The 18,322-nt window shown below is 47.7% G+C and overlaps 32 non-coding genes across 32 annotated transcripts; all 32 read left to right on the plus strand.

The window, feature by feature from the left end:
• The first annotated feature begins 684 nt into the window (after positions 1-684).
• Positions 685-757, plus strand: TRNAM-CAU (transfer RNA methionine (anticodon CAU)). Its single transcript has one exon. It is a non-coding gene; the product is annotated as a tRNA-Met (tRNA).
• Positions 758-2,105: 1,348 nt separating this feature from the next.
• Positions 2,106-2,178, plus strand: TRNAM-CAU (transfer RNA methionine (anticodon CAU)). Its single transcript has one exon. It is a non-coding gene; the product is annotated as a tRNA-Met (tRNA).
• A 638-nt stretch (positions 2,179-2,816) lies between these two features.
• Positions 2,817-2,889, plus strand: TRNAM-CAU (transfer RNA methionine (anticodon CAU)). Its single transcript has one exon. It is a non-coding gene; the product is annotated as a tRNA-Met (tRNA).
• Positions 2,890-3,290: 401 nt separating this feature from the next.
• On the plus strand, positions 3,291-3,363 carry TRNAM-CAU (transfer RNA methionine (anticodon CAU)). The gene has a single exon. It is a non-coding gene; the product is annotated as a tRNA-Met (tRNA).
• Positions 3,364-3,764: 401 nt separating this feature from the next.
• TRNAM-CAU (transfer RNA methionine (anticodon CAU)) lies at positions 3,765-3,837 on the plus strand. Its single transcript has one exon. It is a non-coding gene; the product is annotated as a tRNA-Met (tRNA).
• Positions 3,838-4,237: 400 nt separating this feature from the next.
• TRNAM-CAU (transfer RNA methionine (anticodon CAU)) lies at positions 4,238-4,310 on the plus strand. The gene has a single exon. It is a non-coding gene; the product is annotated as a tRNA-Met (tRNA).
• Positions 4,311-4,711: 401 nt separating this feature from the next.
• On the plus strand, positions 4,712-4,784 carry TRNAM-CAU (transfer RNA methionine (anticodon CAU)). Its single transcript has one exon. It is a non-coding gene; the product is annotated as a tRNA-Met (tRNA).
• Positions 4,785-5,185: 401 nt separating this feature from the next.
• TRNAM-CAU (transfer RNA methionine (anticodon CAU)) lies at positions 5,186-5,258 on the plus strand. The gene has a single exon. It is a non-coding gene; the product is annotated as a tRNA-Met (tRNA).
• A 400-nt stretch (positions 5,259-5,658) lies between these two features.
• Positions 5,659-5,731, plus strand: TRNAM-CAU (transfer RNA methionine (anticodon CAU)). The gene has a single exon. It is a non-coding gene; the product is annotated as a tRNA-Met (tRNA).
• A 399-nt stretch (positions 5,732-6,130) lies between these two features.
• On the plus strand, positions 6,131-6,203 carry TRNAM-CAU (transfer RNA methionine (anticodon CAU)). The gene has a single exon. It is a non-coding gene; the product is annotated as a tRNA-Met (tRNA).
• A 401-nt stretch (positions 6,204-6,604) lies between these two features.
• TRNAM-CAU (transfer RNA methionine (anticodon CAU)) lies at positions 6,605-6,677 on the plus strand. The gene has a single exon. It is a non-coding gene; the product is annotated as a tRNA-Met (tRNA).
• Positions 6,678-7,077: 400 nt separating this feature from the next.
• Positions 7,078-7,150, plus strand: TRNAM-CAU (transfer RNA methionine (anticodon CAU)). Its single transcript has one exon. It is a non-coding gene; the product is annotated as a tRNA-Met (tRNA).
• A 636-nt stretch (positions 7,151-7,786) lies between these two features.
• TRNAM-CAU (transfer RNA methionine (anticodon CAU)) lies at positions 7,787-7,859 on the plus strand. Its single transcript has one exon. It is a non-coding gene; the product is annotated as a tRNA-Met (tRNA).
• Positions 7,860-8,260: 401 nt separating this feature from the next.
• TRNAM-CAU (transfer RNA methionine (anticodon CAU)) lies at positions 8,261-8,333 on the plus strand. The gene has a single exon. It is a non-coding gene; the product is annotated as a tRNA-Met (tRNA).
• A 638-nt stretch (positions 8,334-8,971) lies between these two features.
• On the plus strand, positions 8,972-9,044 carry TRNAI-AAU (transfer RNA isoleucine (anticodon AAU)). Its single transcript has one exon. It is a non-coding gene; the product is annotated as a tRNA-Ile (tRNA).
• A 744-nt stretch (positions 9,045-9,788) lies between these two features.
• TRNAM-CAU (transfer RNA methionine (anticodon CAU)) lies at positions 9,789-9,861 on the plus strand. The gene has a single exon. It is a non-coding gene; the product is annotated as a tRNA-Met (tRNA).
• Positions 9,862-10,025: 164 nt separating this feature from the next.
• Positions 10,026-10,098, plus strand: TRNAM-CAU (transfer RNA methionine (anticodon CAU)). Its single transcript has one exon. It is a non-coding gene; the product is annotated as a tRNA-Met (tRNA).
• Positions 10,099-10,262: 164 nt separating this feature from the next.
• TRNAM-CAU (transfer RNA methionine (anticodon CAU)) lies at positions 10,263-10,335 on the plus strand. Its single transcript has one exon. It is a non-coding gene; the product is annotated as a tRNA-Met (tRNA).
• Positions 10,336-10,735: 400 nt separating this feature from the next.
• On the plus strand, positions 10,736-10,808 carry TRNAM-CAU (transfer RNA methionine (anticodon CAU)). The gene has a single exon. It is a non-coding gene; the product is annotated as a tRNA-Met (tRNA).
• A 638-nt stretch (positions 10,809-11,446) lies between these two features.
• TRNAM-CAU (transfer RNA methionine (anticodon CAU)) lies at positions 11,447-11,519 on the plus strand. The gene has a single exon. It is a non-coding gene; the product is annotated as a tRNA-Met (tRNA).
• Positions 11,520-11,920: 401 nt separating this feature from the next.
• On the plus strand, positions 11,921-11,993 carry TRNAM-CAU (transfer RNA methionine (anticodon CAU)). The gene has a single exon. It is a non-coding gene; the product is annotated as a tRNA-Met (tRNA).
• Positions 11,994-12,631: 638 nt separating this feature from the next.
• TRNAI-AAU (transfer RNA isoleucine (anticodon AAU)) lies at positions 12,632-12,704 on the plus strand. The gene has a single exon. It is a non-coding gene; the product is annotated as a tRNA-Ile (tRNA).
• Positions 12,705-13,448: 744 nt separating this feature from the next.
• TRNAM-CAU (transfer RNA methionine (anticodon CAU)) lies at positions 13,449-13,521 on the plus strand. The gene has a single exon. It is a non-coding gene; the product is annotated as a tRNA-Met (tRNA).
• Positions 13,522-13,922: 401 nt separating this feature from the next.
• Positions 13,923-13,995, plus strand: TRNAM-CAU (transfer RNA methionine (anticodon CAU)). The gene has a single exon. It is a non-coding gene; the product is annotated as a tRNA-Met (tRNA).
• Positions 13,996-14,395: 400 nt separating this feature from the next.
• TRNAM-CAU (transfer RNA methionine (anticodon CAU)) lies at positions 14,396-14,468 on the plus strand. The gene has a single exon. It is a non-coding gene; the product is annotated as a tRNA-Met (tRNA).
• Positions 14,469-15,106: 638 nt separating this feature from the next.
• Positions 15,107-15,179, plus strand: TRNAM-CAU (transfer RNA methionine (anticodon CAU)). The gene has a single exon. It is a non-coding gene; the product is annotated as a tRNA-Met (tRNA).
• A 401-nt stretch (positions 15,180-15,580) lies between these two features.
• Positions 15,581-15,653, plus strand: TRNAM-CAU (transfer RNA methionine (anticodon CAU)). The gene has a single exon. It is a non-coding gene; the product is annotated as a tRNA-Met (tRNA).
• A 638-nt stretch (positions 15,654-16,291) lies between these two features.
• TRNAI-AAU (transfer RNA isoleucine (anticodon AAU)) lies at positions 16,292-16,364 on the plus strand. Its single transcript has one exon. It is a non-coding gene; the product is annotated as a tRNA-Ile (tRNA).
• A 744-nt stretch (positions 16,365-17,108) lies between these two features.
• TRNAM-CAU (transfer RNA methionine (anticodon CAU)) lies at positions 17,109-17,181 on the plus strand. The gene has a single exon. It is a non-coding gene; the product is annotated as a tRNA-Met (tRNA).
• Positions 17,182-17,345: 164 nt separating this feature from the next.
• TRNAM-CAU (transfer RNA methionine (anticodon CAU)) lies at positions 17,346-17,418 on the plus strand. Its single transcript has one exon. It is a non-coding gene; the product is annotated as a tRNA-Met (tRNA).
• A 164-nt stretch (positions 17,419-17,582) lies between these two features.
• Positions 17,583-17,655, plus strand: TRNAM-CAU (transfer RNA methionine (anticodon CAU)). Its single transcript has one exon. It is a non-coding gene; the product is annotated as a tRNA-Met (tRNA).
• A 400-nt stretch (positions 17,656-18,055) lies between these two features.
• On the plus strand, positions 18,056-18,128 carry TRNAM-CAU (transfer RNA methionine (anticodon CAU)). Its single transcript has one exon. It is a non-coding gene; the product is annotated as a tRNA-Met (tRNA).
• The last annotated feature ends 194 nt before the right edge of the window (positions 18,129-18,322 follow it).

Raw genomic sequence — 18,322 nt, forward strand, 5'->3', positions numbered from 1 at the left:
TCTGTCTCATAATCTGAAGGTCGTGCGTTCAATCCCCACCCGGGGCAAAGGTGTTGCAGATTTTTTTGTTTTCCTATGAGAGATTTATTGGGTCGTGAGGGGTGCGCTGTCTGGAGCAGTAATGAATGACTGTTGCTCGGTTTTCTTACTTTTTCGACCTATAGTTTGTGGGAACTAATAATACCGGTTGCATTTCCCAGTGACCCCTGTCTGCCTCGGTAGCGATTAAGCAGCGCGTCAGTCTCATAATCTGAAGGTCGTGAGTTCAATCATAACCCAGGGCAAAGGCGGTGCAGATTTTTTGTTTGCTTATGAGAGTTTATTTAGGTCATGAGGGGTGCACTGTCTGGAGCAGTAATAAATGACTGTTGCTCAGTTTTCTTACTTTTTCCACCTTTTTTTTGTGGGAACTAATGATACCGGTTGCGTTTGCCAGGGACTCCTGTCTGCCTCGGTAGCGCAGTAGGCAGCGCGTCAGTCTCATAATCTGAAGGTCGTGAGTTCAATCCTCACAGGGGCAAAGGCGGTGCAGATTTTTTGTTTGCTTATGAGAGTTTAATTAGGTCGTGAGGGGCGCACTGTGTGGAGCAGTAATGAATTACTGTTGCTCGGTTTTCTTACTTTTTCGACCTTTAATTTGTGGGAACTAATGATACCGGTTGCGTTTCGCAGTGACCCCTGTCCGCCTCGGTAGCGCAGTAGGCAGCGCGTCAGTCTCATAATCTGAAGATCGTGAGTTCAATCCTCACCCGGGGCAAATTTGTTGCAGATTTTTTGTTTGCTCATGAGCGTTTAATTAGGTCGTGAGGGGTGCAACGTCTGGAGCAGTAATAAATGACTGTTGCTCAGTTTTCTTACTTTTTCCACCTTTAATTTGTGGGAACTAAGTATACCGGTTGCGTTTCCCAGTGACCCCTGTCCGCGTCGGTAGCGCAGTAGGCAGCGCGTCAGTCTCGTAATCTGAAGGTCGTGAGTTCAATCCTCTCCCAGGGCAAAGGCGGTGAATATGGTTTCTTTGCTTCTGAGAGTTTAATTAGGTCGTGAAGGGGCCGCTGTCTGGAGCAGTAATGAATGACTGTTGCTGAGTTTTCTTACTTTTTCGACCTTTAACTTGTGGGAACTATTGATACCGGTTGTGTTTCCCAGTGACACCAGTCCGCCTCGGTAGCGCAGTAGGCGGCGCGTCAGTCTCATAATCTCAAGGTCGTGAGTTCAATCCTCACCCGGGGCAAAGGCGCTGAAGTTTTTTGTTTGCTTATGAGAGTTTAATTAGGTCGTGAGGGGTGCGCTGTCTGGAGCAGTAATGAATGACTGCTGCTGAGTTTTCTTACTTTTTCGACCTGTAACTTGTGGGAACTATTGATACCGGTTGTGTTTCCCAGTGTCACCTGTCCGCCTCGGTAGTGCAGTAGGCAGCGCGTCAGTCTCATAATCTGAAGGTCGTGAGTTCAATCCTAAGGCGGGCCAATGTCGATGCAGTTTTTTTGTTTGCTTATGAGAGTTTAATTAGGTCGTGAGGGGTGCACTGTCTGGAACAGTAATGAATGACTGTCGCTGAATTTTCTTATTTTTTCGACCTTTAATTTGTGGAAACGAATGATACCGGTTGCGTTTGCCAGTCACCCCTGTCCGCCTCGGTAGCCCAGTAGGCACCGCGTCAGTCTCATAATCTGAAGGTCGTGAGTTCAATCCTCACGCGGGGCAGAGGCGGTGCAGATGTTTTGTTTGCTTATGAGGGTTTAATTAGGTCGTGAGGGGTGCGCTGTCAGGAGCAGTAATGAATGACAGTTGCTCGGTTTTCTTATTTTTTCAACCTTTAATTTGTGGGAACTAATGATACCGGCTGCGTTTCCTAGTGACCCCTGTCCGCGTCGGTAGCGCAGTAGGCAGCGCGTCAGTATCGTAAACTGAAGGTCGTGAGTTCAATCCTCTCCCGGGGCGAAGGCGGTGAATATGTTTTGTTTGCTTATGAGAGTTTAATTAGGTCGTGAGGGGTACACTGTCTGGAGAAGTAATGAATGACTGTTGCTCGGTTTTCCTACTTTTGCAACCTTTAATTTGTGGGAACTAATGATACCGGTTGCGTTTGCCAGGGACTCCTGTCTGCCTCGGTAGCGCAGTAGGCAGCGCGTCAGTCTCATAATCTGAAGGTCGTGAGTTCCATCCTCACCCGGGGCAAAGGCGGTGTAGTTGGTTTCTTTCCTTCTGAGAGTTTAATTAGGTCGTGAAGGGGCCGCGTTCTGGAGCAGTAATGAATGACTGTTGCTGAGTTTTCTTACTTTTTCGACCTTTAACTTGTGGGAACTATTGATACCGGTTGTGTTTCCCAGTGACACCAGTCCGCCTCGGTAGCGCAGTAGGCGGCGCGTCAGTCTCATAATCTCAAGGTCGTGAGTTCAATCCACACCCGGGGCAAAGGCGGTGCAGAATTTTTGTTTGCCTATGAGAGTTTAATTAGGTCGTGAGGGGTGCGCTGTTTGGAGCAGTAACGAATGACTGTTGCTGAATTTTCTTACTTTTTCGACCTTTAACGTGTGGGAACTATTGATACCTGTTGTGTTTCCCAGAGACACCTGTCCGCCTCGGAAGCGCAGTAGGCAGCGCGTCAGTCTCATAATCTGAAGGTCGTGAGTTCAATCCACACCCGGGGCAAAGGCGGTGCAGATTTTTTGTTTGCCTATGAAAGTTTATTTAGGTCGTGAGGGGTGCGCTGTCCTGAGCAGTAATGAATGACTGTTGCTGAGTTTTCTTACTTTTTCGACCTTTAACATGTGGGAACAATTGATACCGGTTGTGTTTCCCAGTGACGCCTGTTCGCCTCGGTAGCGCAGTAGGCAGCGCGTCAGTCTCATAATCTGAAGGTCGTGAGTTCAATCCTCACTCGGGGCAAATTTGTTGCAGATTTTTTGTTTACTCATGAGAGTTTAATTAGGTCGTGAGGGGTGCACTGTCTGGAGCAGTAATAAATGACTGTTGCTCAGTTTTCTTACATTTTCCACCTTTAATTTGTGGGAATTAATGATACCGGTTGCGTTTCCTAGTGACCCCTGTCCGCGTCGGTAGCGCAGTAGGCAGCACGTCAGTATCGTAATCTGAAGGTCGTGAGTTCAATCCTCTCCCGGGGCAAAGGCGGTGAATATGTTTTGTTTGCTTATGAGAGTTTAATTAGGTCGTGAGGGGTACACTGTCTGGAGAAGTAATGAATGACTGTTGCTCGGTTTTCCTACTTTTTCAACCTTTAATTTGTGGGAACTAATGATACCGGTTGCGTTTGCCAGGGACTCCTGTCTGCCTCGGTAGCGCAGTAGGCAGCGCGTCAGTCTCATAATCTGAAGGTCGTGAGTTCCATCCTCACCCGGGGCAAAGGCGGTGTAGTTGGTTTCTTTCCTTCTGAGAGTTTAATTAGGTCGTGAAGGGGCCACTGTCTGGAGCAGTAATGAATGACTGTTGCTGAGTTTTCTTACTTTTTCGACCTTTAACTTGTGGGAACTATTGATACCGGTTGTGTTTCCCAGTGACACCAGTCCGCCTCGGTAGCGCAGTAGGCGGCGCGTCAGTCTCATAATCTCAAGGTCGTGAGTTCAATCCACACCCGGGGCAAAGGCGGTGCAGAATTTTTGTTTGCCTATGAGAGTTTAATTAGGTCGTGAGGGGTGCGCTGTTTGGAGCAGTAACGAATGACTGTTGCTGAATTTTCTTACTTTTTCGACCTTTAACGTGTGGGAACCATTGATACCTGTTGTGTTTGCCAGTGACACCTGTCCGCCTCGGTAGCGCAGTAGGCAGCGCGTCAGTCTCATAATCTGAAGGTCGTGAGTTCAATTCTCACCCGGGCCAAAGGCGGTGCAGTTTTTTGTTTGCTTATGAGAGTTTAATTAGGTCGTGAGGAGTGCGCTGTCAGGAGCAGTAATGAATGACAGTTGCTCGGTTTTCTTATTTTTTCAATTTTTATCTTGCGGGAACTATTGATGCCGGTTGTGTTTCCCAGAGACACCTGTCCGCCTCGGAAGCGCAGTAGGCAGCGCGTCAGTCTCATAATCTGAAGGTCGTGAGTTCAATCCACACCCGGGGCAAAGGCGGTGCAGATTTTTTGTTTGCCTATGAAAGTTTATTTAGGTCGTGAGGGGTGCGCTGTCCTGAGCAGTAATGAATGACTGTTGCTGAGTTTTCTTACTTTTTCGACCTTTAACATGTGGGAACAATTGATACCGGTTGTGTTTCCCAGTGACGCCTGTTCGCCTCGGTAGCGCAGTAGGCAGCGCGTCAGTCTCATAATCTGAAGGTCGTGAGTTCAATCCTCACCCGGGGCAAATTTGTTGCAGATTTTTTGTTTACTCATGAGAGTTTAATTAGGTCGTGAGGGGTGCACTGTCTGGAGCAGTAATAAATGACTGTTGCTCAGTTTTCTTACTTTTTCAACCTTTAATTTGTGGGAATTAATGATACCGGTTGCGTTTCCTAGTGACCCCTGTCCGCGTCGGTAGCGCAGTAGGCAGCGCGTCCGTATCGTAATCTGAAGGTCGTGAGTTCAATCCTCTCCCGGGGCAAAGGCGGTGAATATGTTTTGTTTGCTTATGAGAGTTTAATTAGGTCGTGAGGGGTACACTGTCTGGAGAAGTAATGAATGACTGTTGCTCGGTTTTCCTACTTTTTCAACCTTTAATTTGTGGGAACTAATGATACCGGTTGCGTTTGCCAGGGACTCCTGTCTGCCTCGGTAGCGCAGTAGGCAGCGCGTCAGTCTCATAATCTGAAGGTCGTGAGTTCCATCCTCACCCGGGGCAAAGGCGGTGTAGTTGGTTTCTTTCCTTCTGAGAGTTTAATTAAGTCGTGAAGGGGCCGCTGTCTGGAGCAGTAATGAATGACTGTTGCTGAGTTTTCTTACTTTTTCGACCTTTAACTTGTGGGAACTATTGATACCGGTTGTGTTTCCCAGTGACACCAGTCCGCCTCGGTAGCGCAGTAGGCGGCGCGTCAGTCTCATAATCTCAAGGTCGTGAGTTCAATCCACACCCGGGGCAAAGGCGGTGTAGAATTTTTGTTTGCCTATGAGAGTTTAATTAGGTCGTGAGGGGTGCGCTGTTTGGAGCAGTAACGAATGACTGTTGCTGAATTTTCTTACTTTTTCGACCTTTAACGTGTGGGAACTATTGATACCGGTTGTGTTTCCCAGTGACACCTGTCCGCCTCGGTAGCGCAGTAGGCAGCGCGTCAGTCTCATAATCTGAAGGTCGTGAGTTCAATTCTCACCCGGGCCAAAGGCGGTGCAGTTTTTTGTTTGCTTATGAGAGTTTAATTAGGTCGTGAGGAGTGCGCTGTCAGGAGCAGTAATGAATGACAGTTGCTCGGTTTTCTTAATTTTTCAATTTTTAACTTGTGGGAACTATTGATGCCGGTTGTGTTTCCCAAAGACACCTGCCCGCCTCGGAAGCGCAGTAGGCAGCGCGTCAGTCTCATAATCTGAAGGTCGTGAGTTCAATACACACCCAGGGTAAAGGCGGTACACATTTTTTGTTTGCTTATGAGAGTTTAATTAGGTCGTGAGGGGTGCGCTGTCTGGAGCAGTAATAATTGACTGTTGCTCGGTTTTCTTACTGTTTCAATTTTTAACTTGTGGAAACTATTGATACCGGTTGTGTTTCCAAGTGACCCCTGTCCGCCTCGGTAGCGCAGTAGGCAGCGCGTCAGTCTCATAATCTGAAGGTCGTGAGTTCAATCCTCACCCGGGGCAAAGGCGGTGCAGATTTCTTGTTTGCTCATGAGATTTTAATTAGGTCGGGAGGGGTGCACTGTCTGGAGCAGTAATGAATGACTGTTACCCAGTTTTCCTATTTTTTCGGCCTTTTTTTATGGAAACGAATGATACCGGTTGCGTTTCGCAGTGATCCCTGTCCGCCTCGGTAGCGCAGTAGGCAGCGCGTCAGTCTCATAATCTGAAGGTCGTGAGTTCCATCCTCACCCGGGCAAAGGCGGTGTAGTTGTTTTGTTTGCTTATGAGAGTTTAATTAGGTCGTGAAGGGTGCGCTGTCTGGAGCAGTAATGAATGACTGTTGCTGAGTTTTTTTATTTTTTCGACCTTTAACTTGTGGGAACTATTGATACCGGTTGTGTTTCCCAGTGACGCCTGTTTGCATCGGTAGCGCAGTAGGCAGCGCGTCAGTCTCATAATCTGAAGGTCGTGAGTTCAATCCTCACCCGGGGCAAATTTGTTGCAGAATTTTTGTTTGCTCATGAGAGTTTAATTGTGTCGTGAGGGGTGCACTGTCTTGAGCAGTAATGAATGACAGTTGTTCGGTTTTCTTATTTTTTCAACCTTTAATTTGTGGGAACTAATGATACCGGTTGCGTTTCCCAGTGACCCCTGTCCGCGTCGGTAGCGCAGTAGGCAGCGCGTCAGTCTCGTAATCTGAAGGTCGTGAGTTCAATCCTCTCCCGGGGTAAAGGCGGTGAATATGTTTTGTTTGCTTATGAGAGTTTAATTAGGTCGTGAGGGGTGCACTGTCTGGAGAAGTAATGAATGACTGTTGCTCGGTTTTCCTACTTTTTCGACCTTTAATTTGTGGGAACTAATGATACCGGTTGCGTTTCGCAGTGACCCCTGTCCGCCTCGGTAGCGCAGTAGGCAGCGCGTCAGTCTCATAATCTGAAGGTCGTGAGTTCCATCCTCACCCGGGGCAAAGGCGGTGTAGTTGGTTTCTTTGCTTATGAGAGTTTAATTAGGTCGTGAAGGGTGCGCTGTCTGGAGCAGTAATGAATGACTGTTGCTGAGTTTTCTTACTTTTTCGACCTTTAACTTGTGGGAACTATTGATACCGGTTGTGTTTCCCAGTGACACCAGTCCGCCTCGGTAGCGCAGTAGGCGGTGCGTCAGTCTCATAATCTCAAGGTCGTCAGTTCAATCCACACCCGGGGCAAAGGCGGTGCAGAATTTTTGTTTGCATATGAGAGTTTAATTAGGTCGTGAGAGTGCGCTGTTTGGAGCAGTAACGAATGACTGTTGCTGAATTTTCTTACTTTTTCGACCTTTAACGTGCGGGAACTATTGATACCGGTTGTGTTTCCCAGTGACACCTGTCCGCCTCGGTAGCGCAGTAGGCAGCGCGTCAGTCTCATAATCTGAAGGTCGTGAGTTCAATCCACACCCGGGGCAAAGGCGGTAAAGTTTTTTGTTTGCTTATGAGAGTTTAATTAGGTCGTGAGGGGTGCACTGTCTGGAGCAGTAATGAATGACTGTTGCTCGGTTTTCTTACTTTTTCGACCTTTAATTTGTGGGAACTAATGATACCGGTTGCGTTTCCCAGTGACCCCTGTCCGCCTCCGTAGTGCAAAGGCAGCACGTCTGTCTCATAATCTGAAGGTCGTGAGTTCAATCCCCACCCGGGGCAAAGGTGTTGCAGATTTTTTTTGTTTTCCTATGAGAGATTTATTGGGTCGTGAGGGGTGCGCTGTCTGGAGCAGTAATGAATGACTGTTGCTCGGTTTTCTAACTTTTCGACCTATAGTTTGTGGGAACTAATGATACCGGTTGCGTTTCCTAGTGACCCCTGTCTGCCTCGGAAGCGCACTAGGCAGCGCGTCAGTCTCATAATCTGAAGGTCGTGAGTTCAATCCTCACCCGGGGCAACTTTGGTGCAGATTTTTTGTTTGCTCATGAGAGTTTAATTAGGTCGTGAGGGGTGCACTGTCTGGAGCAGTAATAAATGACTGTCGCTCGGTTTTCTTACTTTTCCGACCTTTATTTGTGGGAACTAATGATACCGGTTGCGTTTCGCAGTGACCCCTGTCCGCCTCGGTAGCGCAGTAGGCAGCGCGTCAGTCTCATAATCTGAAGGTCGTGAGTTCCATCCTCACCCGGGGCAAAGGCGGTGTAGTTGTTTTGTTTGCTTATAAGAGTTTAATTAGGTCATGAAAGGTGCGCTGTCTGGTGCAGTAATGAATGACTGTTGCTGAGTTTTCTTACTTTTTCGACCTTTAACTTGTGGGAACTATTGATACCGGTTGTGTTTCCCAGTGACACCAGTCCGCCTCAGTAGCGCAGTAGGCGGCGCTTCAGTCTCATAATCTGAATGTCGTGAGTTCAATCCACACCCGGGGCAAAGGCGGTGCAGATTTTTTGTTTGCCTATGAGAGTTTATTTAGGTCGTGAGGGGTGCGCTGTCCTGAGCAGTAATGAATGACTGTTGCTGAGTTTTCTTACTTTTTCGACCTTTAACATGTGGGAACAATTGATACCGGTTGTGTTTCCCAGTGACGCCTGTTCGCCTCGGTAGCGCAGTAGGCAGCTTGTCAGTCTCATAATCTGAAGGTCGTGAGTTCAATCCTCACCCGGGGCAAATTTACTGCAGATTTTTTGTTTGCTCATGAGAGTTTAATTAGGTCGTGAGGGGTGCACTGTCTGGAGCAGTAATAAATGACTGTTGCTCAGTTTTCTTACATTTTCCACCTTTAATTTGTGGGAACTAATGATACCGGTTGCGTTTCCCAGTGACCCCTGTCCGCGTCGGTAGCGCAGTAGGCAGCGCGTCAGTATCGTAATCTGAAGGTCGTGAGTTCAATCCTCTCCCTGGGCAAAGGCGGTGAATATGTTTTGTTTGCTTATGAGAGTTTAATTAGGTCGTGAGGGGTACACTGTCTGGAGAAGTAATGAATGACTGTTGCTCGGTTTTCCTACTTTTTCGATCTTTAATTTGTGGGAACTAATGATACCGGTTGCGTTTGCCAGGGACTCCTGTCTGCCTCGGTAGCGCAGTAGGCAGCGCGTCAGTCTCATAATCTGAAGGTCGTGAGTTCCAACCTCCCCAGGGGCAAAGGTGGTGCAGATGTTTTGTTTGCTTATGAGAGTTTAATTAGGTCGTGAGGGGTGCACTGTCTGGAGCAGTAATGAATGACTGTTGCTGAGTTTTCTTACTATTTCGAACTTTAACTTGTGGGAACTATTGATACCGGTTGTGTTTCCCAGTGACACCTGTCCGCCTCGGTAGCGCAGTAGGCAGCGCGTAAGTCTAATAATCTGAAGGTCGTGAGTTCAATCCTCACCCGGGGCAAAGGTGGTGCGGATGTTTTGTTTGCTTATGAGAGTTTAATTAGGTCGTGGAGGGTGCGCTGTCTGGAGCAGTAATGAATGACTGTTGCTGAGTTTTCTTACTTTTTCGACCTTTAACTTGTGGGAACTATTGATACCGGTTGTGTTTCCCAGTGACACCTGTCCGCCTCGGTAGCGCAGTAGGCAGCGCGTAAGTCTAATAATCTGAAGGTCGTGAGTTGAATCCTCACCCGGGCCAAAGGCGGTGCAGTTTTTTTGTTTGCCTATGAGAGTTTAATTAGGTCTTGAGGGGTGCGCTGTCTGGAGCAGTAATGAATGACTGTTGCTGAGTTTTCTTACTTTTTCGACCTTTAACTTGAGGGAACTATTGATACCGGGTATTTCCCAGTGACACCTGTCCGCCTCGGTAGCGCAGTATGAAGATGTGACAGCACTTTTACACGTGGCACTGCACTGTATTCCTATATTGATTTGTACTGTTTGCGAAGCAGGCAATAAAGAAAAAAAAAGCCTCGGTAGCGCAGTAGGCAGCGCGTCAGTCTCATAATCTGAAGGTCGGGAGTTCAATTCTCACCCAGGCCAAAGGCGGTGCAGTTTTTTGTTTGCTTATGACAGTTTAATTAGGTCGTGAGGAGTGCGCTGTCAGGAGCAGTAATGAATGACAGTTGCTCGGTTTTCTTATTTTTTCAACCTTTAATTTGTGGGAACTAATGATACCGGTTGCGTTTCCCAGTGACCCCAGTCTGCCTCGGTAGCGCAGTAGGCAGCGCGTCAGTCTCATATTCTGAAGGTCGTGAGTTCAATCCTCACCCGGGGCAAAGGCGGTGAAGTTTTTTTGTTTGTTTATGAGAATTTAATTAGGTCGTGAAAGGTGCGCTGTCTGGAGCAGTAATGAATGACTGTTGCCGAGTTTTCTTACTTTTTCGACCTTTAACTTGAGGGAACTATTGATACCGGTTGTGTTTCCCAGTGACACCTGTCCGCCTCGGTAGCGCAGTAGGCAGCGCGTCAGTCTCATAATCTGAAGGTCGTGAGTTCAATCCTCTCCCGGGGTAAAGGCGGTGAATATGTTTTGTTTGCTTATGAGAGTTTAATTAGGTCGTGAGGGGTGCACTGTCTGGAGAAGTAATGAATGACTGTTGCTCGGTTTTCCTACTTTTTCGACCTTTAATTTGTGGGAACTAATGATACCGGTTGCGTTTCGCAGTGACCCCTGTCCGCCTCGGTAGCGCAGTAGGCAGCGCGTCAGTCTCATAATCTGAAGGTCGTGAGTTCCATCCTCACCCGGGGCAAAGGCAGTGTAGTTGGTTTCTTTGCTTATGAGAGTTTAATTAGGTCGTGAAGGGTGCGCTGTCTGGAGCAGTAATGAATGACTGTTGCTGAGTTTTCTTACTTTTTCGACCTTTAACTTGTGGGAACTATTGATACCGGTTGTGTTTCCCAGTGACACCAGTCCGCCTCGGTAGCGCAGTAGGCGGTGCGTCAGTCTCATAATCTCAAGGTCGTCAGTTCAATCCACACCCGGGGCAAAGGCGGTGCAGAATTTTCGTTTGCATATGAGAGTTTAATTAGGTCGTGAGAGTGCGCTGTTTGGAGCAGTAACGAATGACTGTTGCTGAATTTTCTTACTTTTTCGACCTTTAACGTGCGGGAACTATTGATACCGGTTGTGTTTCCCAGTGACACCTGTCCGCCTCGGTAGCGCAGTAGGCAGCGCGTCAGTCTCATAATCTGAAGGTCGTGAGTTCAATCCACACCCGGGGCAAAGGCGGTAAAGTTTTTTGTTTGCTTATGAGAGTTTAATTAGGTCGTGAGGGGTGCACTGTCTGGAGCAGTAATGAATGACTGTTGCTCGGTTTTCTTACTTTTTCGACCTTTAATTTGTGGGAACTAATGATACCGGTTGCGTTTCCCAGTGACCCCTGTCCGCCTCCGTAGTGCAAAGGCAGCACGTCTGTCTCATAATCTGAAGGTCGTGAGTTCAATCCCCACCCGGGGCAAAGGTGTTGCAGATTTTTTTTTGTTTTCCTATGAGAGATTTATTGGGTCGTGAGGGGTGCGCTGTCTGGAGCAGTAATGAATGACTGTTGCTCGGTTTTCTAACTTTTCGACCTATAGTTTGTGGGAACTAATGATACCGGTTGCGTTTCCTAGTGACCCCTGTCTGCCTCGGAAGCGCACTAGGCAGCGCGTCAGTCTCATAATCTGAAGGTCGTGAGTTCAATCCTCACCCGGGGCAACTTTGGTGCAGATTTTTTGTTTGCTCATGAGAGTTTAATTAGGTCGTGAGGGGTGCACTGTCTGGAGCAGTAATAAATGACTGTCGCTCGGTTTTCTTACTTTTCCGACCTTTAATTTGTGGGAACTAATGATACCGGTTGCGTTTCGCAGTGACCCCTGTCCGCCTCGGTAGCGCAGTAGGCAGCGCGTCAGTCTCATAATCTGAAGGTCGTGAGTTCCATCCTCACCCGGGGCAAAGGCGGTGTAGTTGTTTTGTTTGCTTATAAGAGTTTAATTAGGTCATGAAGGGTGCGCTGTCTGGTGCAGTAATGAATGACTGTTGCTGAGTTTTCTTACTTTTTCGACCTTTAACTTGTGGGAACTATTGATACCGGTTGTGTTTCCCAGTGACACCAGTCCGCCTCAGTAGCGCAGTAGGCGGCGCTTCAGTCTCATAATCTGAAGGTCGTGAGTTCAATCCACACCCGGGGCAAAGGCGGTGCAGATTTTTTGTTTGCCTATGAGAGTTTATTTAGGTCGTGAGGGGTGCGCTGTCCTGAGCAGTAATGAATGACTGTTGCTGAGTTTTCTTACTTTTTCGACCTTTAACATGTGGGAACAATTGATACCGGTTGTGTTTCCCAGTGACGCCTGTTCGCCTCGGTAGCGCAGTAGGCAGCTTGTCAGTCTCATAATCTGAAGGTCGTGAGTTCAATCCTCACCCGGGGCAAATTTACTGCAGATTTTTTGTTTGCTCATGAGAGTTTAATTAGGTCGTGAGGGGTGCACTGTCTGGAGCAGTAATAAATGACTGTTGCTCAGTTTTCTTACATTTTCCACCTTTAATTTGTGGGAACTAATGATACCGGTTGCGTTTCCCAGTGACCCCTGTCCGCGTCGGTAGCGCAGTAGGCAGCGCGTCAGTATCGTAATCTGAAGGTCGTGAGTTCAATCCTCTCCCTGGGCAAAGGCGGTGAATATGTTTTGTTTGCTTATGAGAGTTTAATTAGGTCGTGAGGGGTACACTGTCTGGAGAAGTAATGAATGACTGTTGCTCGGTTTTCCTACTTTTTCGATCTTTAATTTGTGGGAACTAATGATACCGGTTGCGTTTGCCAGGGACTCCTGTCTGCCTCGGTAGCGCAGTAGGCAGCGCGTCAGTCTCATAATCTGAAGGTCGTGAGTTCCAACCTCCCCAGGGGCAAAGGTGGTGCAGATGTTTTGTTTGCTTATGAGAGTTTAATTAGGTCGTGAGGGGTGCACTGTCTGGAGCAGTAATGAATGACTGTTGCTGAGTTTTCTTACTATTTCGAACTTTAACTTGTGGGAACTATTGATACCGGTTGTGTTTCCCAGTGACACCTGTCCGCCTCGGTAGCGCAGTAGGCAGCGCGTAAGTCTAATAATCTGAAGGTCGTGAGTTCAATCCTCACCCGGGGCAAAGGTGGTGCGGATGTTTTGTTTGCTTATGAGAGTTTAATTAGGTCGTGGAGGGTGCGCTGTCTGGAGCAGTAATGAATGACTGTTGCTGAGTTTTCTTACTTTTTCGACCTTTAACTTGTGGGAACTATTGATACCGGTTGTGTTTCCCAGTGACACCTGTCCGCCTCGGTAGCGCAGTAGGCAGCGCGTAAGTCTAATAATCTGAAGGTCGTGAGTTGAATCCTCACCCGGGCCAAAGGCGGTGCAGTTTTTTTGTTTGCCTATGAGAGTTTAATTAGGTCTTGAGGGGTGCGCTGTCTGGAGCAGTAATGAATGACTGTTGCTGAGTTTTCTTACTTTTTCGACCTTTAACTTGAGGGAACTATTGATACCGGGTATTTCCCAGTGACACCTGTCCGCCTCGGTAGCGCAGTATGAAGATGTGACAGCACTTTTACACGTGACACTGCACTGTATTCCTATATTGATTTGTACTGTTTGCGAAGCAGGCAATAAAGAAAAAAAAAGCCTCGGTAGCGCAGTAGGCAGCGCGTCAGTCTCATAATCTGAAGGTCGGGAGTTCAATTCTCACCCAGGCCAAAGGCGGTGCAGTTTTTTGTTTGCTTATGACAGTTTAATTAGGTCGTGAGGAGTGCGCTGTCAGGAGCAGTAATGAATGACAGTTGCTCGGTTTTCTTATTTTTTCAACCTTTAATTTGTGGGAACTAATGATACCGGTTGCGTTTCCCAGTGACCCCAGTCTGCCTCGGTAGCGCAGTAGGCAGCGCGTCAGTCTCATATTCTGAAGGTCGTGAGTTCAATCCTCACCCGGGGCAAAGGCGGTGAAGTTTTTTTGTTTGTTTATGAGAATTTAATTAGGTCGTGAAAGGTGCGCTGTCTGGAGCAGTAATGAATGACTGTTGCCGAGTTTTCTTACTTTTTCGACCTTTAACTTGAGGGAACTATTGATACCGGTTGTGTTTCCCAGTGACACCTGTCCGCCTCGGTAGCGCAGTAGGCAGCGCGTCAGTCTCATAATCTGAAGGTCGTGAGTTCAATCCTCTCCCGGGGAAAAGGCGGTGAATATGTTTTGTTTGCTTATGAGAGTTTAATTAGGTCGTGAGGGGTGCACTGTCTGGAGAAGTAATGAATGACTGTTGCTCGGTTTTCCTACTTTTTCGACCTTTAATTTGTGGGAACTAATGATACCGGTTGCGTTTCGCAGTGACCCCTGTCCGCCTCGGTAGCGCAGTAGGCAGCGCGTCAGTCTCATAATCTGAAGGTCGTGAGTTCCATCCTCACCCGGGGCAAAGGCAGTGTAGTTGGTTTCTTTGCTTATGAGAGTTTAATTAGGTCGTGAAGGGTGCGCTGTCTGGAGCAGTAATGAATGACTGTTGCTGAGTTTTCTTACTTTTTCGACCTTTAACTTGTGGGAACTATTGATACCGGTTGTGTTTCCCAGTGACACCAGTCCGCCTCGGTAGCGCAGTAGGCGGTGCGTCAGTCTCATAATCTCAAGGTCGTCAGTTCAATCCACACCCGGGGCAAAGGCGGTGCAGAATTTTTGTTTGCATATGAGAGTTTAATTAGGTCGTGAGAGTGCGCTGTTTGGAGCAGTAACGAATGACTGTTGCTGAATTTTCTTACTTTTTCGACCTTTAACGTGCGGGAACTATTGATACCGGTTGTGTTTCCCAGTGACACCTGTCCGCCTCGGTAGCGCAGTAGGCAGCGCGTCAGTCTCATAATCTGAAGGTCGTGAGTTCAATCCACACCCGGGGCAAAGGCGGTAAAGTTTTTTGTTTGCTTATGAGAGTTTAATTAGGTCGTGAGGGGTGCACTGTCTGGAGCAGTAATGAATGACTGTTGCTCGGTTTTCTTACTTTTTCGACCTTTAATTTGTGGGAACTAATGATACCGGTTGCGTTTCCCAGTGACCCCTGTCCGCCTCCGTAGTGCAAAGGCAGCACGTCTGTCTCATAATCTGAAGGTCGTGAGTTCAATCCCCACCCGGGGCAAAGGTGTTGCAGATTTTTTTTTGTTTTCCTATGAGAGATTTATTGGGTCGTGAGGGGTGCGCTGTCTGGAGCAGTAATGAATGACTGTTGCTCGGTTTTCTAACTTTTCGACCTATAGTTTGTGGGAACTAATGATACCGGTTGCGTTTCCTAGTGACCCCTGTCTGCCTCGGAAGCGCACTAGGCAGCGCGTCAGTCTCATAATCTGAAGGTCGTGAGTTCAATCCTCACCCGGGGCAACTTTGGTGCAGATTTTTTGTTTGCTCATGAGAGTTTAATTAGGTCGTGAGGGGTGCACTGTCTGGAGCAGTAATAAATGACTGTCGCTCGGTTTTCTTACTTTTCCGACCTTTAATTTGTGGGAACTAATGATACCGGTTGCGTTTCGCAGTGACCCCTGTCCGCCTCGGTAGCGCAGTAGGCAGCGCGTCAGTCTCATAATCTGAAGGTCGTGAGTTCCATCCTCACCCGGGGCAAAGGCGGTGTAGTTGTTTTGTTTGCTTATAAGAGTTTAATTAGGTCATGAAGGGTGCGCTGTCTGGTGCAGTAATGAATGACTGTTGCTGAGTTTTCTTACTTTTTCGACCTTTAACTTGTGGGAACTATTGATACCGGTTGTGTTTCCCAGTGACACCAGTCCGCCTCAGTAGCGCAGTAGGCGGCGCTTCAGTCTCATAATCTGAAGGTCGTGAGTTCAATCCACACCCGGGGCAAAGGCGGTGCAGATTTTTTGTTTGCCTATGAGAGTTTATTTAGGTCGTGAGGGGTGCGCTGTCCTGAGCAGTAATGAATGACTGTTGCTGAGTTTTCTTACTTTTTCGACCTTTAACATGTGAGAACAATTGATACCGGTTGTGTTTCCCAGTGACGCCTGTTCGCCTCGGTAGCGCAGTAGGCAGCTTGTCAGTCTCATAATCTGAAGGTCGTGAGTTCAATCCTCACCCGGGGCAAATTTACTGCAGATTTTTTGTTTGCTCATGAGAGTTTAATTAGGTCGTGAGGGGTGCACTGTCTGGAGCAGTAATAAATGACTGTTGCTCAGTTTTCTTACATTTTCCACCTTTAATTTGTGGGAACTAATGATACCGGTTGCGTTTCCCAGTGACCCCTGTCCGCGTCGGTAGCGCAGTAGGCAGCGCGTCAGTATCGTAATCTGAAGGTCGTGAGTTCAATCCTCTCCCTGGGCAAAGGCGGTGAATATGTTTTGTTTGCTTATGAGAGTTTAATTAGGTCGTGAGGGGTACACTGTCTGGAGAAGTAATGAATGACTGTTGCTCGGTTTTCCTACTTTTTCGATCTTTAATTTGTGGGAACTAATGATACCGGTTGCGTTTGCCAGGGACTCCTGTCTGCCTCGGTAGCGCAGTAGGCAGCGCGTCAGTCTCATAATCTGAAGGTCGTGAGTTCCAACCTCCCCAGGGGCAAAGGTGGTGCAGATGTTTTGTTTGCTTATGAGAGTTTAATTAGGTCGTGAGGGGTGCACTGTCTGGAGCAGTAATGAATGACTGTTGCTGAGTTTTCTTACTATTTCGAACTTTAACTTGTGGGAACTATTGATACCGGTTGTGTTTCCCAGTGACACCTGTCCGCCTCGGTAGCGCAGTAGGCAGCGCGTAAGTCTAATAATCTGAAGGTCGTGAGTTCAATCCTCACCCGGGGCAAAGGTGGTGCGGATGTTTTGTTTGCTTATGAGAGTTTAATTAGGTCGTGGAGGGTGCGCTGTCTGGAGCAGTAATGAATGACTGTTGCTGAGTTTTCTTACTTTTTCGACCTTTAACTTGTGGGAACTATTGATACCGGTTGTGTTTCCCAGTGACACCTGTCCGCCTCGGTAGCGCAGTAGGCAGCGCGTAAGTCTAATAATCTGAAGGTCGTGAGTTGAATCCTCACCCGGGCCAAAGGCGGTGCAGTTTTTTTGTTTGCCTATGAGAGTTTAATTAGGTCTTGAGGGGTGCGCTGTCTGGAGCAGTAATGAATGACTGTTGCTGAGTTTTCTTACTTTTTCGACCTTTAACTTGAGGGAACTATTGATACCGGGTATTTCCCAGTGACACCTGTCCGCCTCGGTAGCGCAGTATGAAGATGTGACAGCACTTTTACACGTGACACTGCACTGTATTCCTATATTGATTTGTACTGTTTGCGAAGCAGGCAATAAAGAAAAAAAAAGCCTCGGTAGCGCAGTAGGCAGCGCGTCAGTCTCATAATCTGAAGGTCGGGAGTTCAATTCTCACCCAGGCCAAAGGCGGTGCAGTTTTTTGTTTGCTTATGACAGTTTAATTAGGTCGTGAGGAGTGCGCTGTCAGGAGCAGTAATGAATGACAGTTGCTCGGTTTTCTTATTTTTTCAACCTTTAATTTGTGGGAACTAATGATACCGGTTGCGTTTCCCAGTGACCCCAGTCTGCCTCGGTAGCGCAGTAGGCAGCGCGTCAGTCTCATATTCTGAAGGTCGTGAGTTCAATCCTCACCCGGGGCAAAGGCGGTGAAGTTTTTTTGTTTGTTTATGAGAATTTAATTAGGTCGTGAAAGGTGCGCTGTCTGGAGCAGTAATGAATGACTGTTGCCGAGTTTTCTTACTTTTTCGACCTTTAACTTGAGGGAACTATTGATACCGGTTGTGTTTCCCAGTGACACCTGTCCGCCTCGGTAGCGCAGTAGGCAGCGCGTCAGTCTCATAATCTGAAGGTCGTGAGTTCAATCCTCTCCCGGGGTAAAGGCGGTGAATATGTTTTGTTTGCTTATGAGAGTTTAATTAGGTCGTGAGGGGTGCACTGTCTGGAGAAGTAATGAATGACTGTTGCTCGGTTTTCCTACTTTTTCGACCTTTAATTTGTGGGAACTAATGATACCGGTTGCGTTTCGCAGTGACCCCTGTCCGCCTCGGTAGCGCAGTAGGCAGCGCGTCAGTCTCATAATCTGAAGGTCGTGAGTTCCATCCTCACCCGGGGCAAAGGCAGTGTAGTTGGTTTCTTTGCTTATGAGAGTTTAATTAGGTCGTGAAGGGTGCGCTGTCTGGAGCAGTAATGAATGACTGTTGCTGAGTTTTCTTACTTTTTCGACCTTTAACTTGTGGGAACTATTGATACCGGTTGTGTTTCCCAGTGACACCAGTCCGCCTCGGTAGCGCAGTAGGCGGTGCGTCAGTCTCATAATCTCAAGGTCGTCAGTTCAATCCACACCCGGGGCAAAGGCGGTGCAGAATTTTTGTTTGCATATGAGAGTTTAATTAGGTCGTGAGAGTGCGCTGTTTGGAGCAGTAACGAATGACTGTTGCTGAATTTTCTTACTTTTTCGACCTTTAACGTGCGGGAACTATTGATACCGGTTGTGTTTCCCAGTGACACCTGTCCGCCTCGGTAGCGCAGTAGGCAGCGCGTCAGTCTCATAATCTGAAGGTCGTGAGTTCAATCCACACCCGGGGCAAAGGCGGTAAAGTTTTTTGTTTGCTTATGAGAGTTTAATTAGGTCGTGAGGGGTGCACTGTCTGGAGCAGTAATGAATGACTGTTGCTCGGTTTTCTTACTTTTTCGACCTTTAATTTGTGGGAACTAATGATACCGGTTGCGTTTCCCAGTGACCCCTGTCCGCCTCCGTAGTGCAAAGGCAGCACGTCTGTC

This window comes from Rhipicephalus microplus, chromosome 3 (assembly GCF_043290135.1).
Source record: "Rhipicephalus microplus isolate Deutch F79 chromosome 3, USDA_Rmic, whole genome shotgun sequence".
NCBI lineage: Eukaryota > Metazoa > Arthropoda > Arachnida > Ixodida > Ixodidae > Rhipicephalus > Rhipicephalus microplus.